The sequence below is a fragment of the Herpailurus yagouaroundi genome, unplaced genomic scaffold, assembly GCF_014898765.1.
Source record: "Herpailurus yagouaroundi ecotype Mexico unplaced genomic scaffold, PumYag 142, whole genome shotgun sequence".
In the NCBI taxonomy this organism is placed as follows: domain Eukaryota; kingdom Metazoa; phylum Chordata; class Mammalia; order Carnivora; family Felidae; genus Herpailurus; species Herpailurus yagouaroundi.
The window spans coordinates 24,182,857-24,206,282 of record NW_024412397.1 but is presented as its reverse complement, the minus strand read 5'-3'; the positions used below and the strand labels follow the sequence as shown (position 1 = coordinate 24,206,282).

Here is a 23,426-nt window from a genome sequence, read left to right as displayed (position 1 = left end):
CCCAAAGCAAGCAAGTAAGCAGAAGGAAGGAAATAAAGAGCAGAAATCAATATAGTTGAAACAGAAAAACAATAGAGAATATTAATGAAACAAAGAGCTGGTTCTTAGAAAAGATTAGTAAAATCAACATACCTCTAGCAAGATTGACAAAAGAGAAGATACAAGTTACCAGGATGGGGAAATATCACTTCTAGACTCTGGAAACATCAAAAGGATAATAAGGGAAAACACAAATTTGTCAACTTCCATGATTTCGATATCTAATTTTCAGCAATTTGTTGAAAAGCAAACTATCACAACTCACCCAATATGAAATAAATGATTTGAATGGCTCTATAGCTATGAAGGAAATTAAATTCATAATTATAAAATTCCCCAAAAGAGGGGCACTTGGCTGGCTCAGTCAAAACAGCAAATGACTCTTGATCTTGGGGCTGTGATCCCGAGCCCGTGTTGGGTATAGAGATCACTAAAAAAATAAATAAAATTAAAAATTAAAAAAAAAAATCCCCAAAATGAAATCTCTAGTCCCAGGTGGTTTCACTGGAAATTCTACCAAACAAAGAAATTTAATACCAACTACCCAGTCTTTTCCAGAAGTGAACACTTCTTAATTCACTTTATAAAGCTAGTATTCTCCTGCTGCAGAGCCAAAGACAATGCAAAAAATATCCCTCATGAATATGCATGCAAAGAGATCCTTGATGAAATATTAGCAAAACGAATTCAGCAATATATAAAACATACAGTGGTTGCCAGGGACTGAAGAGGGGATGGGCTGTGAGAGCACTGGATGTGAATGTAAGAGAGGGATCCTTGTGGTGATGGAAATGTGTACCTTGACTGTACCTTGTGTTACTGTCCTATAGTTTCTATAGCCTCCCCAGTAGTTTCTATGGGGGGTTTCTCTGTATAATTCGTACAGCTGCGTGTGATCTATATATTGTTTAAAAATAAAAAGTTTAACTTGAAAAAGTCATTACTGAGTGGGTCCAGCTCCAGGATTGGGGCTTTGGGCCCCTAACAGAGTGTGCACCCAAGCAGCTGCTGCCTCCCATTTCTCCTGAGCTAAGGCGAGAGGGGTCTTGAGTGGCGAACCCTGCAAAGTTCCCATGGGAAGCACACAGTTCTTAGAACCCACTGTTCAGTCTCCCTCCCCGCATTCTACATCCTCTTTTAACTGTCCCTCATCTGATGCTTAATACTATATTGTCCACTTAAAACATTTGTTCAGAGGGTAGATCTCAGTGTTTAGTGTTATCACAGTAAAATAAAAAAAATTTAAGTCATTTCTACAATATTTATAATGAAATAGTCAATGATCTTTTAAGAAATTAAAAAGCAGGGGTGCCTGGGTGGCTCAATAGGTAAAGCGTCCAGCTTCGGCTCAGGTCATGATCTCATGGTTCGTGAGTTCGAGCCTCACGTCGGGCTCTGTGCTGACAGGGTGGAGCCTGGAGCCTGCTCTGGATTCTGTGTCTCCCTCTCTCTCTGCCCCTCCCCTGCTCGCTCTCTGTCTCTCTCAAAAATAAATAAACATTTTTAAAAAAGAGCAAGTATTTTAATCTATACTTAATGATTTCTGGTGACTTTCATCCTTTTGTGTAGATTTGAGTTTCCATTTAGCATATCTTCTTTATGCCTCAAGAATTTCCTTATTTCTTACAGCACAGCTCTGCTGGCAGTATGTTTTCTCAGGTTTTGTTTGAGAAAGTTTTGGCTTCATTTTTGAAAATTCCACTGGATAAAGAATTCTACGCCGACAGTATTTTCTTTTAGCACTTTAAAGATTTTATTACATTGTTTTGTGGGTAAAGATGAATTTGTGTGTCAACTGAAAGAATGTGTCACTAAGAGAAGTAACACAGGGAATTAGGTCTACTGAGCAGGAATCACCTCTCCAAAAACAAATAACCAAATTACCTAGGGCTGGACAAGGCTTCCATTTCAACGCCTGTGTTAGTGACTGGAGCGGGAAACTCAGTCTTCATTGCTAAGCTCAGAACATCCCCTCCAAAACCAGCTTTTCACCCAAGCAGGGCTGCCTCTTCCAGACCACAGGATCCAACCAGAGAAGCCACACTCCATGCTGATGCTAGTAACCCAGGATCCCTGGGGGCTTACCAGGAGGCCAGAGGCCAAGAGGAGGAGGGGACTGGAGTTCTTGATCATGGCTTATTTGTCACTCTCTGAAGTCTTCCTGTTGCACGTACTTGGCACCTCAGCTAATAAACGGGGGTGGGGGCGGGGGTCACACTTCTACATTCCCACCTGCTTGGAACTATTTCTGGCTTTGCTATTCAGTTTCATGGGTTTGCCTATTCCTGTGTTATTAACATACTATTTAAATTCCTATGGCTTTATAATTTAACACATGTGATGTAATATATGGTATGTCAATATTTAATAATATATTTAGAATCTCTGAATAGGTAAGTATATTTTAAATCTTGCAGGGCTAATGCATTCTTGTAGAAGATCCTAATGCACATAGAGTACAGTATTAGAAACTTGTTTAAAAAAATGTTTTATTTAATTTTGAGAGAGAGAGAGAGAGAGAGAGAGAGAGAGAGAGAGAGAGAGAGAGACAGCATGAGAGGGCCAGAGAGAGGGAGACACAGAATCTGAAGCAGGCTCCAGACTTTAAGCTGTCAGCACAGAGCCTGATGTGGGGCTCAAACTCATGAACCATGAGATCATGACCTGAGACCAAATCAGATGCTTCACCCACTGAGCCACCCAGGCTCCCCTAGAAACTTCTTTGCTGCTTACCTCCTACTTCATTTCCCTAAAGCTAACTAACTCTCCACAGATGTTTTATATCCTTCGATCTTTCCAATGTTTTTTCTTTTTTTTTTTAATTTTTTTTTTCAACGTTTATTTATTTTTGGGACAGAGAAAGACAGAGCATGAACGGGGGAGGGGCAGAGAGAGAGGGAGACACAGAATTGGAAACAGGCTCCAGGCTCCGAGCCATCAGCCCAGAGCCTGATGCGGGGCTCGAACTCACGGACCGCGAGATTGTGACCCGGCTGAAGTCGGACGCTTAACCGACTGCGCCACCCAGGCGCCCCTCCAATGTTTTTTCAATGTATATTTATACACAGTTTATTTTCTGCTCACACCAACGAAATTATAATACAACATTTTATTAGCTATAAGATGTCATCAGTAATAATATACACACATACTACCAAGAAGAGAATATACTGTAGGTAAACTGACACAGTGCTTGCTTTTCACTTATTTTTTTAAATGTTTATTTTTGAGAGAGAGAGAGTGGGCAAGGGAGAGGCAGAGAGAGAGAGGGAGAGAGAGAGAGAGATTGAGAGAATCCCAAGTAGACTCTGTGCTGTAAGCATAGAGCCCCATGAGGGGCTTGAACTCACAAACCGTGATATCGTGACCTGAGCTGAAATCAAGAGTCAGACGCTCAATCAACTGAGCCACCCAGGAGCCCCTTCACTTAAAATTTTTATTTTATATTTATTGGAAGTTTAGACTGATTTACACATAAGAAAATTTTGTTTGTATTATATCTCATGTCCATACATTAAACAGGAACATAAATAAGTTGGTTCAGGTGTTTGCTAAATTTCTGAATGTTCAGAATCTGATTTCTGAATCTCTTCTGACCCCAAACTGCCCATGACCGGTTTATACACTGTATCCTCCGGTGCATCATCAAGAACCTTGTGATGCAGCATTTTTTGAAAGACTACTTTGCTACTGTCTCAGGGAGTTTCTTCCAGGTTGCTAATCCCTTCCCCAGTTGTTGATACTAGCACTTTCTTGGTCTACCCAGGAGTTAACAGAAAGTTGTTAGGTGGTAGGGGTCATGTTCTTCCATCAAATAGTCCATAAGTGTTTATTTTTTTTTATTTGAAGAGAGACAGAGAGAGCACATGTGCAAGTGAGCAGGGGAGGGACAGAGAAAGAATCCCAAGTAGGCTCCATGCCATCAGCACAGAGCCCGACACGGGGCCTGATCTCACAAACCGTGAGATCATGACCTGAGCCCAAATCAAGAGTCGGATGCTTAAGAGCCACATGGGTGCCCCCTTAAATGGTTTTGTTAGCTGAAATTTTCAGGGTTTATGTATGCTCGGGCAACATAGCTACATCTCGGCTGGTACTGGGCCAATAGCACTTAAAACAAACCATTCATTGTAAGGTGAATGTGTTGAAATGTGTTAAGATGTGTGTCTCAGAATCAACTGATAAAATATGACATGTCCGTATTTTTCTGCAACTTCCTTTTCTCACCTAATGACATGTGCAGGAGATCTTCTCATGCTCATTCATATAGACCCGCTGAAGATTTTACATGTAAACACTGCGGTATTTTACAGTATATTCCATATACTGCAGTCTGTCTAAACCCTGTTCTAACCCGAAAAACAATCCAGTGAAGTAATGGGCAGAACACATGAACAGACACTTTCCCAAAGAAGACATCCAGATGGCCAACAGACACATGAAACGATGCCCAATGTCACTCATCATCAGGGAAATACAAATCAAAGCCACACTGAGATACCACCTCACACCGGTCAGAGTGGCTAAAATGAACAAATCAGGAGACTATAGATGCTGGCGAGGATGTGGAGAAACGGGAGCCCTCTTGCACTGTTGGTGGGAATGCAAACTGGTGCAGCCACTCTGGAAAACAGTGTGGAGTTTCCTCAAAAAATTAAAAATAGATCTACCGGGGCGCCTGGGTGGCGCAGTCGGTTAAGCGTCCGACTTCAGCCAGGTCACGATCTCGCGGTCCGTGAGTTCGAGCCCCGCGTCGGGCTCTGGGCTGATGGCTCGGAGCCTGGAGCCTGTTTCCGATTCTGTGTCTCCCTCTCTCTCTGCCCCTCCCCTGTTCATGCTCTGTCTCTCTCTGTCCCAAAAATAAATAAACGTTGAAAAAAAAAAAATAGATCTACCTTATGACCCAGCAATGGCACTGCTAGGAATTGACCCAAGGGATACAGGAGTGCTGATGCACAGGGGCACTTGTACCCCAATGTTTATAGCAGCACTTTCAACAATAGCCAAATTATGGAAAGATCCTAAATGTCCATCAACTGATAAATGGATAATGGAAGATGCGGTGTATATATACAATAGAATACTACTTGGCAATGGAGAAGAATAAAATCCCGACATTTGCAGCAACGTGGATGGAACTGGAGGTTATTACGATAAGTGAAATAAGTCAGTCAGAGAAAGACAGATACCATATGTTTCCATTCATAGGTGGATCCTGAGAAACTTAACAGAAGACAATGGGGGAAGAGAAGGAGAAAAAAGTTACAAACAGAGAGGGAGGGAGGCAAACCATAAGAGACTCTTAAATACAGAGAACAAACTGAGGGTTGATGGGGGTGGGGAGAGGGGAAAGTGGGTGATGGACATTGAGGAGGGCACTTGTTGGGATGAGCACTGGGTGTTGTATGGAAGGCAATTTGACAATAAATTATATTTTAAAAAGTAAATAAACCCTGTTTCTAGTATAGATACCTGTCTTGTTTCTAAATAGTATGAAACTGCTACCCTAATTATCTTTCACCATGGATATTTCTCTAGGATAGATATTTAGAAGTAAAATTGTTGTTGGGGCGCCTGAGTGGCCCAGTCGGTTAAGCGTCCAGCTTCAGCTCAGGTCAGGTCAGGTCCTGGTTCATGAGTTTGAGCCCCGCATCAGGCTCTGTGCTGACAGCTCAGAGCCTGGAGCCTGCTTCGGATTCTGTGTCTCCCTCTCTCTGTGCCCCTCCCCACGCATGCTCTGTCTCTCTCTCTCAAAAATAAACACTAAAAAAAAATTTTTTTTAAAGAAGTAAAATTCTTGGATTGAAGTGCCTGCCCACTTAAAATTCTGAATTGTCCCCCAGAAGGCCTTATCATTTGCAAGTCTTAACAAATATTTGAGTGTCTGTATTCCTCATCCTTGCCCACAATGGACTTTATCAACTTAGAAATTGTGCCAATAACACTGGATTAAGAGTGATCTCTTGGGGCACCTGGGTGGCTCAGTCGGTTAAGCGTCCAACTCATGGTTTCGGCTCAGGTCGCGATCTCACAGTCTGTGAGTTTGAGCCCCACATGAGGCTCTGAGCTGGCAGCGCAGAGCCTGCTTGGGATTCTCTCTCTCCGCCTCTCTCTGCCCCTTCCCTGCTTGTCTCTCTCTCTCAAAATAAATAAAATATAAAAGAAAAAGAGAAGAGTGATGTTGTGATTTACTTTGCATTTCCCTGATTACTAATAAGATAAAAAGCTTTCGTATATTTATGGTCCACTTACTTTTTGGTGAGTTGCGTGTGCCTAATCTAGTTGTCATTTTAAAATGTATCAGTAGAAGCTTTTATCTACTCTGTATCTGGATATTTATCCTTTGCCTCTTGTATATCTTTAAACGCTTTCTCCCAGCCTGACCCTTGCTGCTTTCACTTTTGTTATTGCTCCCAATGTTTACTTGAAACTTTGAGTTGATGGAGTCAAATCTCTCAGAAGTTTCCATTACAGCTTCTCTATAGCTTGCTTAGGGAAGCCTTCCCAATTCAAAGTTTACATAAATATTTTTCTACTGTTTTGTGATACTGTAGTACTTTACAGGCTGTATGGTTATCTACTTATCTTCGTCATTTAATTCAGTTGTAATTTATATATGATGTGAGGTTTCGAGATCTTTCATTTTTTTTCCAAAGGGATACCTACCTGATTCAACACCGTTTATTAAATAAGCCATTTAGTCACTGATTTATTTCTTGGTGTGCCTCCTTTATCATGCACAAAACGTCCACACGTGTGTGTGTTCAGTTCTGGGCCCATTATTACATTCCATCGATCTGATTAATCTATCTGTGTCCTTGCGTCCATACCAGGAACGTTCTTCTGGCTTTCAAGTATTCTTTAATGCCTCCAGGGTACATCTCCCCTCATTGTTTTCTTTCTCTGGGCGTAGGAGCAGGCGTGTCCTGCCATTAGAGCTACCTACAGCGGATTTGAGGGAACACCCTGTCATGGCAGGTGCCCAGAGAATCGACGACTGGTATTAGTTTTCCATTGCTGTGTAACAAATTATCACATACAGAGCAGATGAAAATAACACCCATTTGTTAGCTCAGATTTTCCGTGGTTCAGGAGGGAGTCTAGCACATTTTCGCTGGTTTCTGTGACATAGAACATAACCTAATCAAAACCAGCATCTTCACAGTCTCAGGGATTATTCAGAGAAGGTACACCTGGAGTGCAGGAAATGTTGGGGTCCACCTTACAATTCTGCTCTTCATGTCACCTGAAAGGGGTGCAAAAGAGAGACTTCTTACCTTGGATAAGAAGTTATACTTGATCACTATTCTGTGCTGGGCACAGGCATTTTGTGTGTGTGTGTGTGTGTGTGTGTGTGTGTGTGTGTGTGTGTGTGTAAAGTACCTCCAAAGAAGCCCAGGTAGAGTTTCCACAAGGAGCTCATAGTCTGATAGTCTTAGCAGTTAAAGGGTGCTGGGCCACATGACTTTCTCGATGTCTTCTCTTTCCCAAGGAAACGTCTCCAGCAACCTCATCTATTTCTCATAGGAAATGGCCTCTAGACTTCTCTCCATTACTTGTCTCCTGCTGAGCAGGAGTGGAGAAAACAGGGCAAAGACACAAATTTGCTTCAGGCCAAGGCAGCAGGCAGGCAGGGCCTTAACTGAAGGGCCACCAGGGTCACCAGCCTTCTGTGAAGGAAGCTGGAGGATCAGGGAAAACTTCCTGAGGGTGATGGACTTTGAACTTGGCCTTGAACTCTGGGGAGAATCTCAGCGGGACACAGGAAGGGTGATTCCAAGAATGGCACAGCAAGGCATGGATGTTGAAGCCTGTGGGCATTTCCTGGAAGGGCCAGGAGCAGTGTGCAGGGAGCCCCGAGGGCGAGGAGCCGGGAGGAACGCAGAGGCCGGTCTGGCCTACGAAAAGGCAGAGGAGTTCGACTTCCGTGAGGATGCCAGATCAGCTTGACTTGTTTTGACATTAGAATGTTTTTTTGCCACTGCCTGGGAGGGAGAGGCTATATTCCAAGGTAATATTCCGTGTCAACACCTAACATGAAGAGAGCGAATGAGAAACACAGGAACTTAAGCCTGAAGTAAACGCAAGCATTCCTGAGACCACCAAAGCATCACTGATGAACTAATGAACAGGAGTCCCGGCTGAACCAAGTACATCTTTGGAAGGCGGCATCACCTCATAAACACTGCCAGCCCTTTGCTGGCTGTGACAAACCAAGCCCTGGGAACTTCGGTTTTAACTGAGTCAGACCACAAGCACTGGTTATGGGCTGAATTGTGTCCCTCCCCAAAAGATATGCTGAAGTCCTAACTCCTGGGACCTGTGATTGTGACCCTCTTTGCAAATAGGGTCCTTGCAGATGTGACCTGGTTAAGACGAGGTCATTGGGTGGGGCCCTGATCCAATTGGGCCAGCGTCCATGGAAGAGGAGAGACAGGCTGACACACGAGGAGAGGGCCACGTGAGGACGGAGGCACCCAAGAGACGCATCTACAAGCCCAGGAACGCAGAGCATCGCCAGAGGCAAGGAAGGGTTCTCCCCTACAGGTTCCAGAGGGAGCATCCGGAGTTTGGACTTCTGTGACAGAACTGTGAAAGAGTAAGCTTCCGCTGCTTTGAGCCACCTGGTTCATGGTGCTTTATATGGCAGCTGTAGGAAATTAATACAATGTTCATCTGTCCATCCTTCAAACGTGTCACATGTGCCTGCTGAGCCAGGCTCTGTACGGGGTGAGAGGCTGGCAGCACGGGCCACGGTGTCCCTAAGGGAACCCACCGAGAATGGGAGCCTCAATCGGGAAAGGCAAAGGCTGAGGGGCATATGGGACGGGATGGCAGCGAGGCTGCGAAACCACCCGGGACAAGTTAGAGCGGCAGGACTTTGCTGATTGCTTGCTGGGGTCCTGGAGGTGCCATTGTCTGGCTCACCGAGGACCAGCAAAAAGGGGTGCTCAGGCAGGAGGGGGAGGAATGTGCAAAATGTACCCAGGGTGAAGCGTCTCTGCGGTAATCTTTGCACGGTTTACATAAATCAGCTGCCAGGAGCTGGAGCCTGTCTGTCCTAGTGGAGGGTCTTGGTGACTGTCAGATCTTACACCTTCAGCAACGTCTGTAACTTCTTTCAGTTTCAGTTTCTTTACCTGTACAACACTGATAGGCATACTTAACGTCTGAGGTTTGACATGGGGCAAAAATGAGAATGAGTGTAACTGTACTTAAAAATGTGCCTGGTGCGCAGGAAGGGAAAGCCAGTATGTTTGGGGGATGACCCTTTACCTTTTTGATGTCCAGTGTGTCACTGTACCCACTGGAGGAGGGCTGCTTTGACGTCCTCCTTCCTGCACTGGTGACCTCCTCCCCTCACCGGTGCAGCCCCTGCCATCTGGGACGTGTCCTGGGAGCCCCTAAGCTGGCCCCAGGGGGACTGTTGCTCCAAACTTTGGGGCTCCGGCTGCCAGATTTCAGGTACAGGGCAAAACCTTTGCCAGGTGACAGCATGAAGCAGAGGACCCCTGGGTCTCCTGGAGGGGGGTGGGAGGGTGGGGGGGGGGAGGAGGGAGGGTCTTTTTCAGCACCGGCTTTGAATTCCCACAGATCTGTCAGCAGGAGCCAGGCGAAGGGGTTGGGTAGATCGGTGTTTACTGGGAGACCAACAGGTAGTCAGGGGACAGGTATCCTGGGGGGATGGCGGGGGAGACCGGCGTCAGAAGCGTGGCCGGTGGGACCCTGGCACCGAGCCGGCTTGTCCCCAGGAGGGGCGGAGGAACGGGGACCAGCGGCCTGGGGCGAGCTGGCAGGGGACAGAGGAACGCAGTCCCAGGGCAGGCAGTGGCGGGGAGTGGATGGAAGGAGGGAAGGGCCCACCCGGGAATAGGTAGAGAGGCCTGGAGGCGCCTCTCTGGGCTTTCCGCTTCCTGAGACGACCACTAGGTGTCGCCATTGCCCGGCGAAGCCAGCCGGAGCGGCGGTCCTTTGAGGCTCCTCCCTCTCCTCCTTCCCCGGCAGTTCCCAAGTTAGACTTGGTCCTGCAAAGATGACACGCACCGAGTCCCAGCCTTGAGTCGGATGCCAGAGGCCTGTGCGGAGTGAAGCGGGCCAAGCCCACCCGTTGACCCCTGAGGCCTGGGAACCAGACCGACTCTGATGCTCTTGATACCCGAATTTTTGCATGTTAAGGATGTTGAATTTGATGCTGCAAAGGGCTCCTTGGGAGATTACCTGTGTGACAGCGGTCGTATTTAGTCTACAAGACCCTGGGTCCTGCAGATGAACTAAGCCAGGCCCTTAGTTGCCAAGGATCTGGAAGGTGGTGGTGGTGTAAGCTCTGCTCAGGACAGAGACCCCCCCTCCCTGGGACCGTCCAACTTGGAGGCCTGCGGGTGTCCTGGGCCCCTTCCCTTCCTGGGGCCCAGGGGGCGCTCCTCAGGAGCGTTGGGTCAGAAGCTTCCCCGCCCCATGCTAGTGGCTTGGGTTTCAGAACATCAGAAGGAAAGTTGTTACCCCCCCACCCAGCATCGGCTCTCCAAAGAGCCCCTGTGGCTGAAAGGCTGCGGGAGCCCCCCTGAACATGGGGAGCTTGAAGCCAAAGAGGAAATTCTACAGCCAGGCCCAGGAGGCATGAAAATAACGACGACGCCCAGGAAGACTTACATTTAGTAAGCACTTACTGTAAGCCAGGCACTGTTGTAAGCACATTACCTATAATCACTGACTTAATCCTCATGAAGACTTTATAAAGGAATCTGATCACTTTCGTGCAGATGGGGGGGGTAGGTAGTGAGGCACAGACATCTTAAGTCTCTCTGTGACTCAGTTTCCTGAAAAGCCAACAGTTTTGAAGGAAAGTGCCCTAAACACCCCATGTGAAGAGAGTTAACTGACCTGTGGCTCCAGAGGAAAGATCCCGCCACCCCTCCCCCCATCATGTGAGCCATAAATTATTCTACTGAAATAGAAGGCAACTTCATGGTGAATAAGTGGCAAAGTGTAAGGGTGAGACCAGGAAAATGTTTTTTTTTTTTTTGGGGGGGGGGGGGGGGTGGCGGTGCGGGTTGTATACTCTGCGGTGGGAAGTGAGCATTAGAAAAATTGCTGGAGAGCCTGCGGGCTCTAAGGAGCTGCCCGGGAATTTTTCACTTAAAGCGCCCCCTGGTGGTAAGGGCGCGCAGTGCCACCGCCTTGGCAAAGTTCCTCGGAGGTCAGCCCTGGAAGGGGTTTCTCACCCTGTTGACGGAAAGCCTCCTGGCGGCGTGGGCAAGGGGCAGCTTGACCACTAGACACGAAGCTGGAAGGGACACTCGTGGAGTGACTGTCCCGACTGGTGGCCCGCGACAGGCGGGCGTTTGTGGTGTGTGCACCATGTGGTGGAGGCGGTGTTGGGCAAAGGCAGACTTGAAGGGGCTGGTAAAGGGGGATCTGAAACCACAGCAGTCCCAGAACTGCCAACAGTGTGAGAAATTCCATCACCAGAGGGAAGAGGACATAGCACAAGGCTGGGTCTCACATCTGCCCCTTTCAGAATTTAGAAACTTCTTCTCCCTGTTGAGGCAAGGGCTGGTCCCCAGTCACTTCCTTCCAGGCTAGGAGGCCTAGTTCCACTCCAGGGAGGGCCTCTGAGGAAGGAGCTCATCAGGCACTTCCCAGAGCCTGGGGCTGGGGGTGGGGAGCAGGACCTTCCCCCTGGGCCTGCAGAGGGCGGATTGAGGGTGTCTGCCCTCTTTAAGAGCTGCCGTTACAGTGAGAACTCACGCTCCTGCCTCTGCTGCCCCAGGCATGGCTGTGGGCGCTCACGGAGCCCTCACACTGCCCTTCTGGAGGCTGCCCCAGGCATGGCTGTGGGCGCTCACGGAGCCCTCACACTGCCCTTCTGGGTCGGCAAGTCGCTGTGGGGCACGCTGCTCCTGAGAATCATGTACCCCCATCAGCCAGGGTGCAGGAGCTTTCTAGGCTATTGTTACAGCCCTCACTTTGCTTGCCAGCTCCAAGGCACAAGTTTCCTGGCTGGTGCAGCTGCTCTAATGGTTGGGGGCTCCTCTCAGGCTCCCTGGCAGCCCGACCCTCCCCCACGATGCTGGGCCCACAGTGGCTGCAGCTCCCAGTCAGCCAGGGGTCACGGAGGGTCAACCACGGACACACCGACAACCGTCTGTACCCACACCCCATCCTTTTCTTCGCTTTCATTACCTGAGATAACCAATGCTTTCTTATAAAACAGGTTCTGTGTGAGACCATTTTACCTGACTGAAGGCTCCGACACGTGTTCCGAGCTCATTGACCCGAGGGTTGGCCAAACTATCGTGTTCCGCCCGTGAGGTGTGGTAAATGCCTTTTCAGCCTTAACAAGATTTTCAGGTTTATCAGGACGTAACCCCACCGCAGGGGGAAGATACGCCGCAGACGATTAAGCCTCGGAGAGAAGGGGCTGAAGAAACAGAATGCGGCTTTTGGTCAGACGCAGGAGGGTTTCCTTTGGAGGGAGCCCGGGAGAAGGAGGCCCAGGGCTCAGAGGTGGTCACCAGCAAGAACTCGCAAGCCTGGCTGCTCAGGTCTGACCCTAGCTCTTCCACTCACGAGCCTGGCCTTCGTTCTTCTGAGCCTCAGTTCCTCATCTGCAGAATGGGAATAATCACGACCCTCACGCGGCTGGCTGTATAAGGATTAAGTGAATTCGTGTATATGAATAACTCAGCACAGTGCCTGGCTTGCTGAGAGGGCTCTGTGTAAGAGCCAGCTCCTACAGGTGATCCTTGAACAATGTGGTGAGGCTGGCGGGGAGGGGGTTAGGGGCACTGACCTCCCTTCCCAACCCTGAACAGATGAAAATCCAACTATGACCTTGATTCGCTCAAAACTGTACTACTAATAGGCTGCTGTTGACTGGAAGCCATAAGTGAAAACATAAACTGTCAATTAGCATGTATTTTGTATGTTGTATGTGTTATATACTGTATTCTTACAACAAAGGAAACTAGAGAAAAGAAAAAGGTATTAGGCAAATCCTAAGAGAAGGGGTGTCTGAGTGGCTCAGTGGGGTAAGGGTCCGACTTTGGCTCAGGTCATGATCTTGTGGCTCATGAGTTTGAGGCCCGTGTCAGCTCTGTGCTGACAGCTCAGAGCCTGGAGCTTGCTTTGGATTCTGTGTCTCCCTCTCTGTCTGCCCCTCCCCTGCTTGTGCTCTCTCTCTCTCAAAAAACAAATAAACATTAAAAAAAAAAAAAAAGAAAATCGTAAAAGAAAAATACATTCACAGCACTGTACTTTATAAAAAAACCCAAACCTGTAAGGGGAACTGCCCAGTTCTAGCCCGTGTTGCTAAAGGGTCAAATGTCTTATTTTTCCTCTGAAGTGAACACTTTAGCGAATCTGTGGATACGAGCGGGGAAGGTCCAAGCGGATGTCCAGCCTAATCGTTGCTCTCCTCGCTCCCACCTGGACCCTGGGCCCAACACCTGCCAGCACCTTTCTCTGCCTGCTTGCGGCCAGGTCGGGACTGTGTGTGCAGCTCTCCCGGGAATCTGTGTCTCAGCAGGGGCAGCGCCTGGGAGGGGGCACCATGGCCGGTCTGTGCCCCCGTCCAGGGGCCAGGAGGGGACAGTCCAACTCAGAAGAGTTTAACCCAACAGCAACAAAAAGGTGACGGCCCATGTGAGTGGCAAGTCTGGGGTGCTTTTCAGGTACCGGTGCATCTGGGGCCGGAAAGGATTCCGTGAGGACACAGTGTTTGTGCTTCTCATTTGTGTTTCTTCCGGTGGGTCTCGGTCCCAGGGAGGAATGAGGGGCGGCCACCAGCAGCTACAAGTTTACATTGTCCTCCTGTTTAAAATGTGGGTTTTATTATTATTCAGATGTGATGAGGCCAACCGATCAGGAGACGATTGCCATTGGAAAGATAGTTTGTTACTCAGGGTCCCCAAGAGGGGGCTCACCACGTCCTGCAGGGCCCGCAGGTCAGGAGGCAGAGGGGGCAGGAGGCAAGGGAGGGCAAAAGCCTGTACTATGGACGAGCAGGCTAAGCAGGTTTGGGATTGCTGATTTGGAACAATTTCAGAGAGCTCTGGGGAGGAGGTGTCTGGTCCTGGGCCCTGTGGTGATAAGGGCAGGGAGAGACTAAGAGCCCTGGGTAGGAGGCGGTTGGAGGGGGGGTGGGTGGGTGTGGGCTCTAGACTGGTCCGTCTGCATATGGAAGGCAGGAGAATCATTAGCCAACTCTTCGAGGGGCAATGGTGCCGGGGAAACCGGATCCCCCCTACATTGTTGACCGGATGGAAAATGGTAGCGACACTCTGAAAATGGCTTGGCAGTCTCTTAAAAAACTCAGCAGACACATGACCTGGCAATGGCGCATTTACCCCAGAGAAATGGAAGCTCGCATCCACACAAAAACCTGTGCACGGATATTCATAACCGTTGATTTGGAGTAGCCCCCCAAAAGCCAATCTCAAACTGTCACATGTTGTATGATTTCACTTGTACAACGCTCTTGAAATGACAAAAGTAGAGAGATGGAGAAAGAGGTTCCTGGTTGCCAGGGATTAGGGATGGGCGAGTGGAAGAGGCAGTAGGAGGGTAAACCTCTCTGGAGCTGGACTGGTTCTACATCTTGGCCCCGGGTGGTGGTTCTGGGAATGTGTACACATGGGTACAGCTCTACCCACACATTGTATCTGCGTCGATTCCTCGGCCACTATACTTACGTAAGATGTAACCACTGGGGGGAAACGCGTGGAGGGTACTTGGGACCTCTCTGTCTTTTTTGCCACTTCCCGGGAGTCCGTAACAATTTCTAACTAGAAAGTAAACAGATGTTAAACTCTTAGCTCTAAGGGGTGTTAAAAACCCTTGGTGGGAACTCCAGCTCTGTTAGGCGGACGAACAGTCGCAGTTGTCTTGGGGAAAGGCGTGGGTTCCGGCTCTATTTTTCTGCTTGTGTCCCGGGAGGACACAGTCTCTGTTTTGTTCTTCTGTCAAACTCGGTTGCGGCCATGAATCTGCTGAGCGATGAGCGTTAGCTAATCAACCGGGTTAGCTGTGGAGATAAAGAAAGAAAGACCGAGGGTCTTTAGAAAGAAGAAAACTGACGGAATTTTATGTGTGTGTAACCAAAATGAATCCCACCTGGCAGCCTGGGAAGAGCTTATGATGTTCAGTGAACTCATTAGGAGACAATTTTATGTGCCCTATGATCGTACGCACATATAACATATAAAAGCAGATGGATGAAAACAGAAAGAGAATAAGCACAAATGACTATGCTTTTACAGAAGTTGGGTAAATAGTGGATTTTCCTCCTCTGTTTTTTAAACTATTTATGAATTATCTGTGGTATTTTTATTTAAAAAATTTTTTTAATGTTGATTTATATTTGAGAGAGAGAGAGAGACAGAGCACAAGCGGGAGAGGGGCAGAAAGGGAGAGGGAGACACAGAATCTGAAGAAGGCTCCAGGTTCTGAGCTGCCAGCACAGAGCCCAACGTGGGGCTCGAACTCACAGACCACAAGATCATGACCTGAGCCAAAGTCAGACGCTCAACCGACTGAGTCACCCAGGCGCCCCTATCTGTGGTATTTTTAAAAACCTGTTTATTTATTCATTTTTGAGAGACACAGAGAGAGAGTGTGCACAAGCCAGGGAGGGGCAGAGAGAGAGGGAGACACAGAATCCGAAGCAGGCTCCAGCTTCCGAGCTGTCTGCTCAGAGCCTGACGTGGGGCTCGAACCCACGAACTATGAGATCATGACCCGAGCTGAAGTCGGATGCTTAACAGACTGAGCCACCCAGGCACCCCTGGTCTTTTTATTTAGTTTAAATTTTACTTTATTTTTTAAATGTATACTCTGAGATGTATTCTTCTCCCTTGTCCCCCAGCAACCACTTTTGTTAGATTCTTGTGTGTTCTTCTATATTTCCTTTAATTTTTTTAATATTTATTTTTGAGAGAGAGACTGGGAGTCAGGGAGGGGCAGAGAGAGAGAGACTCCCAAGCAGGCTCAGCACTATCAGCGTGAAGCCTGATGTGGGGCTCAGACTCACAAAACGTGAGATCGTGACCTGAGCCATAAGTGAGATGCTCACGACTGAGCCACCCAGGCGCCCCTCATATTCTCTTGATGGAAATCCAAGCAAGCCTGAATAAGATTCTTTCCAGCCTCATTCCACCATAAAAGTAGCATTCTAAACGCATTGTTTCTGCTCCTGGTTTTCACCCAGCGATCTTTCCGTATTCGTGCATGGTACCTTTTCCGTAAACAAACCGAGGGGAAAAACAAATGAGCAAATGGAAGTGTGAATGTTGTGACTGTGAACCCAGCAAGGAAATGAAGATTCTGCATGTACAGCTCACCTGGTTGGTCGAAGTGCAGGCCACCTCCCTCCACTGCAGAGCTTTGTCCCCACTCGTCTCCTAGAGAGATGAAGGGCTCACATCCTTTGCCCTTTTACCCGGCAAGCATCACTCTCCAGTCCAGGCAATGGGGCAAACATGTGTCTCCATGTTGTTTCATCAGTTTTGAGGGCTCGATGTGAATGGGCTTGTGCCAGCCGCTGGGGGCACGAACCTGCCGTGCCCTTGTCACAACAACTGTGGGGGAGCCGAGAGGATCCCAGGCTCCGGGGGCCGCCCCGTTCCAGTCAGGCTGCTGACCCCACAAGGGCAAGCCTCGTCTGGGACCCTGCTTCGCCTGTTCTGAAAGTGGCAGGCGTCTGGGTGTGGCCGGCCCCACCTCCTGGAGACAGGACTGCACTCCAGGGCCCTGAGGGTGGGATGTCCTCAGGAACAGAGGACGGCCTGAGAGTCGAGAAGGTGGCAGAAATGCCAAGCCGAACATCTCACCAGGGGTGACTGCCCTCAGTCCGGCTTAATTTGTGTCTTTCTCCTTCCTCTGCCTGGATGTGGCTCTTGAGGAAAGCCGGGGGGAGGCTGAGTATCGAATTTTGGTCCCACCTGCGGTACATTATCTGTCCTTGGGGCAGAAGAACCAACAAATGGCCAACAAATGGTGACCTGGCCCTGTAGCATTAGAGCTGGAGAGCCCCAGACCTCAGACACCCTGGGCCTCGGGGCCCCCACTCCAGAGCCAACTCTTTGTATCTGGAGGATGGTCACCTCTCAGGGCCTCAGTCTCCTCATGGGAAATGGCTAGAATGGCCACCTTCCCTTTTGTCATGGGGTGCAGCAGAAACAAATAGATCAGATGGCAAACCCAAGTGCCCCTGGTGAGGAGGGAGATGCGTGGGGGGAGCAGCCGAGGAGAAAAGGGTTTTTTCGCAGAGACACCCAGTCTTCTTGGCGTAGCTCTGATTTCTTTGCCTTTTGATCAAAAGAGGGATGGAAACCATTTCACTCTCCTCTTACCTCTGCTCTCAGAAAAGCCGGACATGTAGCTGATTATGGCTGTGAGCCACTGCAGGACCCCGCGGGGGGACAGGCAGAGAGACGGCTGCGGGGCTGGGGGCGCGAAGCCACATCCAAGGGGCAGCAGCTGCTGAGCGCCAGGCAGGAAACAAGGCTCCGGTCCCCAGAGCTAAGTTTCCAGGAGAATTGGAACCCATTTTTTTTTACTGACATTTCCTCATGTTGGAACATTGGCAAATGATTCAAAAAACTGTTAAGACGCCGCGAGCCAATCAAAACAGGTCTGAGGGCCAGATCTCAGCCTCAGTCTGCCAGTTTGCTGACCTCAGACCCAGACCTCTTCAGGGCCGCGTGCTGTCTGAGGGCGCACAGCCAGCCGTTTCCGCCAGGGGACAGGGCCCGCGGACCTGCCCCCCTCACCCCCCTCACCCCCCTCACCCCAGGCTGGCATTCAGCTGTGAGACATTGGAATACTTCGTTTTGAGGCAGAAATGCACGAGGGATATTCGGGGAATTTGGCACCTGTCCTTGTTTCACAGGAGCAGTTTGAAATCACGTGCATGCTCTGCAGCGACACCGGGTGACCCCGGCCAAACCGGTCACTTCTCACTGGGCCTTAGTTTCATCGTCGGTAAAACCGAAGGGGTCCAACGAGATGCTCATCCAGGTCAAAATTTCCTTGGCTCCAGGACCAATGTTTTGTGTGGTGGGGTGGAATTTTCGTAACGTGATATTATATATATTTTTAAAGGTTATTTATTTTGAGTGAATGAGAGAGTGGGGAGGGGCAGAGGGAGAGAGAGAGAACCCTAAGCAGGCTCTGAGCCAACAGCATGGAGCCAGATATGGGGCTTGAGCCCATAAACTGTGACATCATGACCTGAGCCAAAACCAAGAGTCTGAGGCTTAACCGACTGAGTCATCCAGGCGCCCCTGAAAATTTTAAACGTAAAATTGAAAAATGTTACATCTGAGGCTCACATCACATTTCTGTTGGACAGTGTGGCCTTAGAGACCCTGAAGTTATTGCGTTTTAATATCACATTAGGAGGGGCACCTGGGTGGCTCAGTCTGTTGAGTGTCCGACTTGGGCTCAGGTCATGATCTCACAGTTTGTGGGTTTGAGCCTGGCATCAGGCTTCCTGCTGACAGCATGGAGCCTGCTTGGGATTTCCTCTCTCTCCCTCTCTCTCTGCCCCTCCCCTGCTCACTCGTTCTCTCAAAATAAATAAATAAACTTAAAAAAATTTACAAAAAATTTTTCTAGTAGTCGCATTAAGAAATAAAAATAGGGGCGCCTGGGTGGCTCAGTCAGTTAAACATCTGACTTTGGCTCAGGTCATGATCTCACAGTTCCATGAGTTCGAGTCCTGCGTCGGGCTCTGTGCTGACAGCTCAGAGCCTGGAGCCTGCTTTGGGTTCTGTGTCTCCCTCTCTCTCTACCCCTCCCTCATTAGTACTCTGTCTCTCTCTCAAAAATAAACAAACATTAAAACAATTTTTTAGGAAGAAATGAAAAGAAATGGATGAAATTAATTTTAACAATACATTGGATCTAATGCAATATAAAAATATCATCAGGGGGCATCCAACTTTAGCTCAGGTCATGATCTCATGGTTTGTGAGTTTGAGCCCTACATCGGGCTCTGTGCTGTCACTGCAGGGACTGCTTTGGACCTTCTGTCCCTGTCTCTCTCTGCCCCTCTCCTGCTGGTTCTCTCTTTCTCAAAATAGATACACATTAAAATAAAATATTATCAGTTTAACTGTAATCAATTTAATTTTTAATTTTTAATATTAATTTAATGTTTATTTTTGAGAAAGAGAGAGAGAGCGAGTGGGAAAAGGACCGAGACAGAGAGAGAAAGTTCCAAGCAGGCTCCCCTCTGTCAGCACAGAGCCCAGTGTGGGGCTCTAACTCACGAACCATGAGATCATGATCTGAGCAGAAGTCAGACACTTAACTGAGCCACCCAGCTGCCCGTATTTTATTTTATTTTATTTATTTATTTTTAAATATTTATTTATTTTATGACAGAGAGCATGAGCAGGGGGACGGGGCGGGGGGAGAAGCAGAGAGAGGAGAGAGAATCCCAAACAGGCTCCATCGCGTCAGTGGGGCTTGACCCCACAAACTACAAGATCACGACCTGAGAGGGAGAGAGAAAATCCTAAGCGGGCCCCACACTCCGTGAGGAGCCCCACGTGGGACTTGATCCCACTACCCTGCGCTGAAATCAAGAGTCGGACGCTCAATCAACTGAGCCACCCAGGCACCCCCACGTGAATTCAATCGTAAAACTATTACTCGGGTATTTTTTATTATTGAAAACCCAGTGCATAGTTTGCACTTCAGCACATGTGGCTGGTGGCCATCAGGTTGGACAGCACAGCTCCAAGGCCGGAAGTGACAACCATTCCCACATTCCCAAGTGAGAGGCCAGGTCCCCCAAGGGGGAGTGAAAATTCTGCCTTTGACCTGGTGCACAAGAGCGGTGCATTATCTTCCTTTCCCTGCACCCAAATTTTCTTTCCACTGAAAACACGTCTTCCTAGCGGAGGGGGGCCGCACCGTGTTCGGCTTACCTGACACGCACTGGCACTGCTCTCCGACCCAGGCGATCTGACGTGTCTGCTTCCACCCCTCGGCCGCCCGCCCTGGGGGTGCTTCTGAGTAGGCGGGACCTGCATGGGAGACCTGAGGAAGCCACTCTGGGGTCACAGCTGCCCACCACCTTTGAGAGCCGGGGGGCGGGGGGGGGGGAACATCCCCTCTGTGCTTACCTCCCCCTGAAGGAGCCAGAGGCAGATACCAGCCCAGGCTCCCAGCCTGCAGCAGCCAAGGTGGGTGGTGGGGTGGGGGGTGGAGGAGGAGAGGCGGGTGGCGGGAGGGGTGGGGTGAGGGGGGAAGCTTGAACTGGAGATGAAGTTTGGAAGTCCTAGATTACTGAACTGGGGCTATTTTTGTTTCTAGAAGCAATTGGAGGATTTGTCTTGAAATACCCCAGCACACACAAAGTGTGTGTGCGCTGGGGGGAGAATGGGGACGGATGAAACAAGAAAGACCGCTCATAACTGTTGAAGCGGAGTGACTGGCTACGTGGGGTTCATTGCAGCACTTGTACAGACGGTGGTTGTGTGTGAAAATTTCCACAATGAACGTTGTTTTTTTTTTTTTTAAACATTTATTTATTTTTGAGACAGAGAGAGACAGAGCATGAACACGGGAGGGGCAGAGAGAGAGGGAGACACAGAATCGGAAACAGGCTCCAGGCTCTGAGCTGTCAGCACAGAGCCCAACGCGGGGCTCGAACTCACAGACCGTGAGATCATGACCTAGGGCTGAAGTCGGACGATTAACCAACCGAGCCACCCAGGCGCCCCCACAATGAACGTTTTAAAAAACCGTTTAAATGGGGAGTGAACGGGAGAGGCACAGAACCTGCCAGAGACTCACTCCTGCTCAGAATCAGAGCTAGCCCCACAGAACAGGGTTCAGTGGGTAAATTATGGGTAAAAATGGTAAAACAAGGAGACCCTCTCGTCCGATGCACCGTTTGTTTTTGCTGGTGGGTGTATCCGCTCCCATCTGCCAGCTTTCCTCTGCCTCATTCCTTGGGATGACTTCCCCAGCACGGCTTTTCTTGGTGATTTGATGACACAGTGGCTTCTTGTGACAGACACCTAGATGGATGTTCCCGAAGCACAGAGGCCCTCGGAGCATGGAAGGACGACCTCTGGGAAGATATTGAGCACAGCAGGGGCCATTAGTCACCAAGGATCATTTGACATTTTGAAATGAACTCATGGTCTCTCATAAATAAGCCCAAACACTGAATCATGCCTGGGGCAGGGCGGCCGTGGCTGGGGGTTGGGAGGTCCCCACACTTCCGCGTGAAGTGCTGCGGGACGCATTGTATAATGTCTAAATGTGCGTAAAGTGAGCAGAGGGAGCGAGGGGGTCCTTGCGGGTCTCCTTGAGGCCCACTGTTCCAAGCCACAGCCCCCGGTGGCTCCCGGGGCAGACAGGTGGATGGTTGTAGTCACTATCTGCATTGGTGACCAGCCTTCCCTGGCTCCTGTGCATGAACTTAGCCCTCAAGCTTGGGACCCGGGCCGCTGGGCCCGTCCGGCTGCCCTTTCTCAGGCCTGGAAGGTCCTCAGGCCAGAAAAGCCGTCATTCATGTTGAGCCCATATCTGAAGGTCACGGCTGAGGCCTCCATGGGCTTCTCTGCCTCTCTGAGAAACAAGACTTTCATTATGGTTTTAACTTCTCCCCCTGAGTAATTAGCGAATCCATTTTGAAGACTTCCAGGGTGCGAGGCATCGTTCAGTACTTGTGTGAATTATTCAACCCTCCCCGCAACCCTGAGAGGAGGGGATTATGGCTTCCCTGCCGCATACGGAGATGAGAAAGCGGAGGGGAGGCTTGCAGCAGTTGCTGCTAAGTGACCTAAGGACACACAGCGAGCGATGGTGACCAGATTCAGCCCAGCACCCACTGCGTGATCCCGCCTCCCAGGGAGCGGCAGGAAACCAGGCTCATTGTGCACACAAATCGAAAAGGACCTGACTCAAGGAAGGCTCTGGGGTGGGGTTCCCCTCTGAGGTCCTGGAAAAGGACCGCATTTCCCGAGCCATGCAGCTGTGTGACGGTCCAGTATGTCATGGTGACAAGGCTCCCTTGCCAAGCAGGGGTTCTTGGGTGACCCCAAGGAGAATAACTGATGAAGAAGAATTTGTGATGAGGTCACATGTTCCTTTTGAAGTGCAGGAGAGTCGTTTTCTGGGCTAACCTGCCCTCCACCCAGCTGGCTGCGCCCATCAGGTGACAGACACCTAGATGGATGTTCCCGAAGTGCAGAGGCCCTCGGAGCATGGAAGGACGACCTCTGTGAAGATATTGAGCAGTGTGCTTGCTCAATTGTTCAGTGGTCCTGCAGAAGCCATCTGAAGAAATGAACTAACAATGCTCAGAGTTCACATAGTGCTTTCCTTACGTGATTTGTTTCTCTCTCCCCATAACATGGCAGCCGTACTTTAGACCCATTATAGAGATTAGGAAGCAGCAGCCTACAGTGGCCAGATCTATTGCTTGGCAGCTCGTCCAGGACTCAAAGTACAAATTCAAAATCAGGTTTTCCAATTAAAACAAAAAATGGAAAAGGAAGACGGATGCCAGGCTGATGGGATTTTAGTACAACCACCTTGTGTGTCCTAAGGATTTCTCTCCAGCCCAGGTCCTCCATACTTTCTGGTCATCCACATACCCCTCTTCTCCCTCCTCCCAGGGCTTGGTGCTGATGAGCAAAGATACTTTATAGTCACTCACCTTGGACAACGAGCGCAGCGTGATCGCTGAACTCATCAGCAAGCGTAAGTTTGAGCAGGCTTCTGGGTCCAGATTTCAATAAATGTGGATCCTGCCAGGCTGGATGATGGTTTAGGATGAATTAAACTTGACTTTTCATTGTAGTACTTAGATCCATGACAGGGACACAGAATTCATTGAGCCTCCTGAGTAAAGGCTGAGGAAAGCCCAAGGGAGGGGGGCAGGTGGGGTGGGAGAGGGACCAAGACACAGGATCATCTTGGCCCCATTTGGCCAACGGGAGCCCAGGGCAGTTAGGAGTCCCCTTCCGAGAGGCAGACGACCCTGCCTGCTCTTATTTGATTTCTCAGACCTCTTCTGTGGGTTCTTTTGCCCGCCCCATCCCTCTGGCTATGTCTCCTTGGCCTCTGTCCCTCCCCTGCAGGTCACTAGCCTGCACAGAAACAGTCCTAGCCAAGGGGCTTATAAGGCATTCCTGTTGACAAAGAGCTTCGGTGCAAAGATTTGAGGCTTCTTTTGCTGACTCCTCCATGAGGATGAAGAAAGGTGGAATGGACTTCTCCAAGGTCACACAGAGCCAAGCTGGAAACCCAAATTTCCTGTTATAAGCCCAAAGTCTTTTTGCTCCAGGGCTGAGAAACAGGTCTCCCTCCTTAACTCCTGCTGCCTGTGGTGTCTTTAAGATGCACGTGCCTGTGAGCAT

The 23,426-nt window shown here is 49.2% G+C and overlaps 1 long non-coding RNA gene across 1 annotated transcript; it reads left to right on the top strand.

The window, feature by feature from the left end:
- Nucleotides 1–415: 415 nt before the first annotated feature.
- On the top strand, nt 416–23,091 carry LOC121032919 (uncharacterized). The gene is made up of 3 exons (XR_005791597.1): nt 416–1,089; nt 16,375–16,382; nt 22,970–23,091. It is a non-coding gene; the product is annotated as an uncharacterized LOC121032919 (long non-coding RNA).
- Nucleotides 23,092–23,426: the final 335 nt, after the last annotated feature.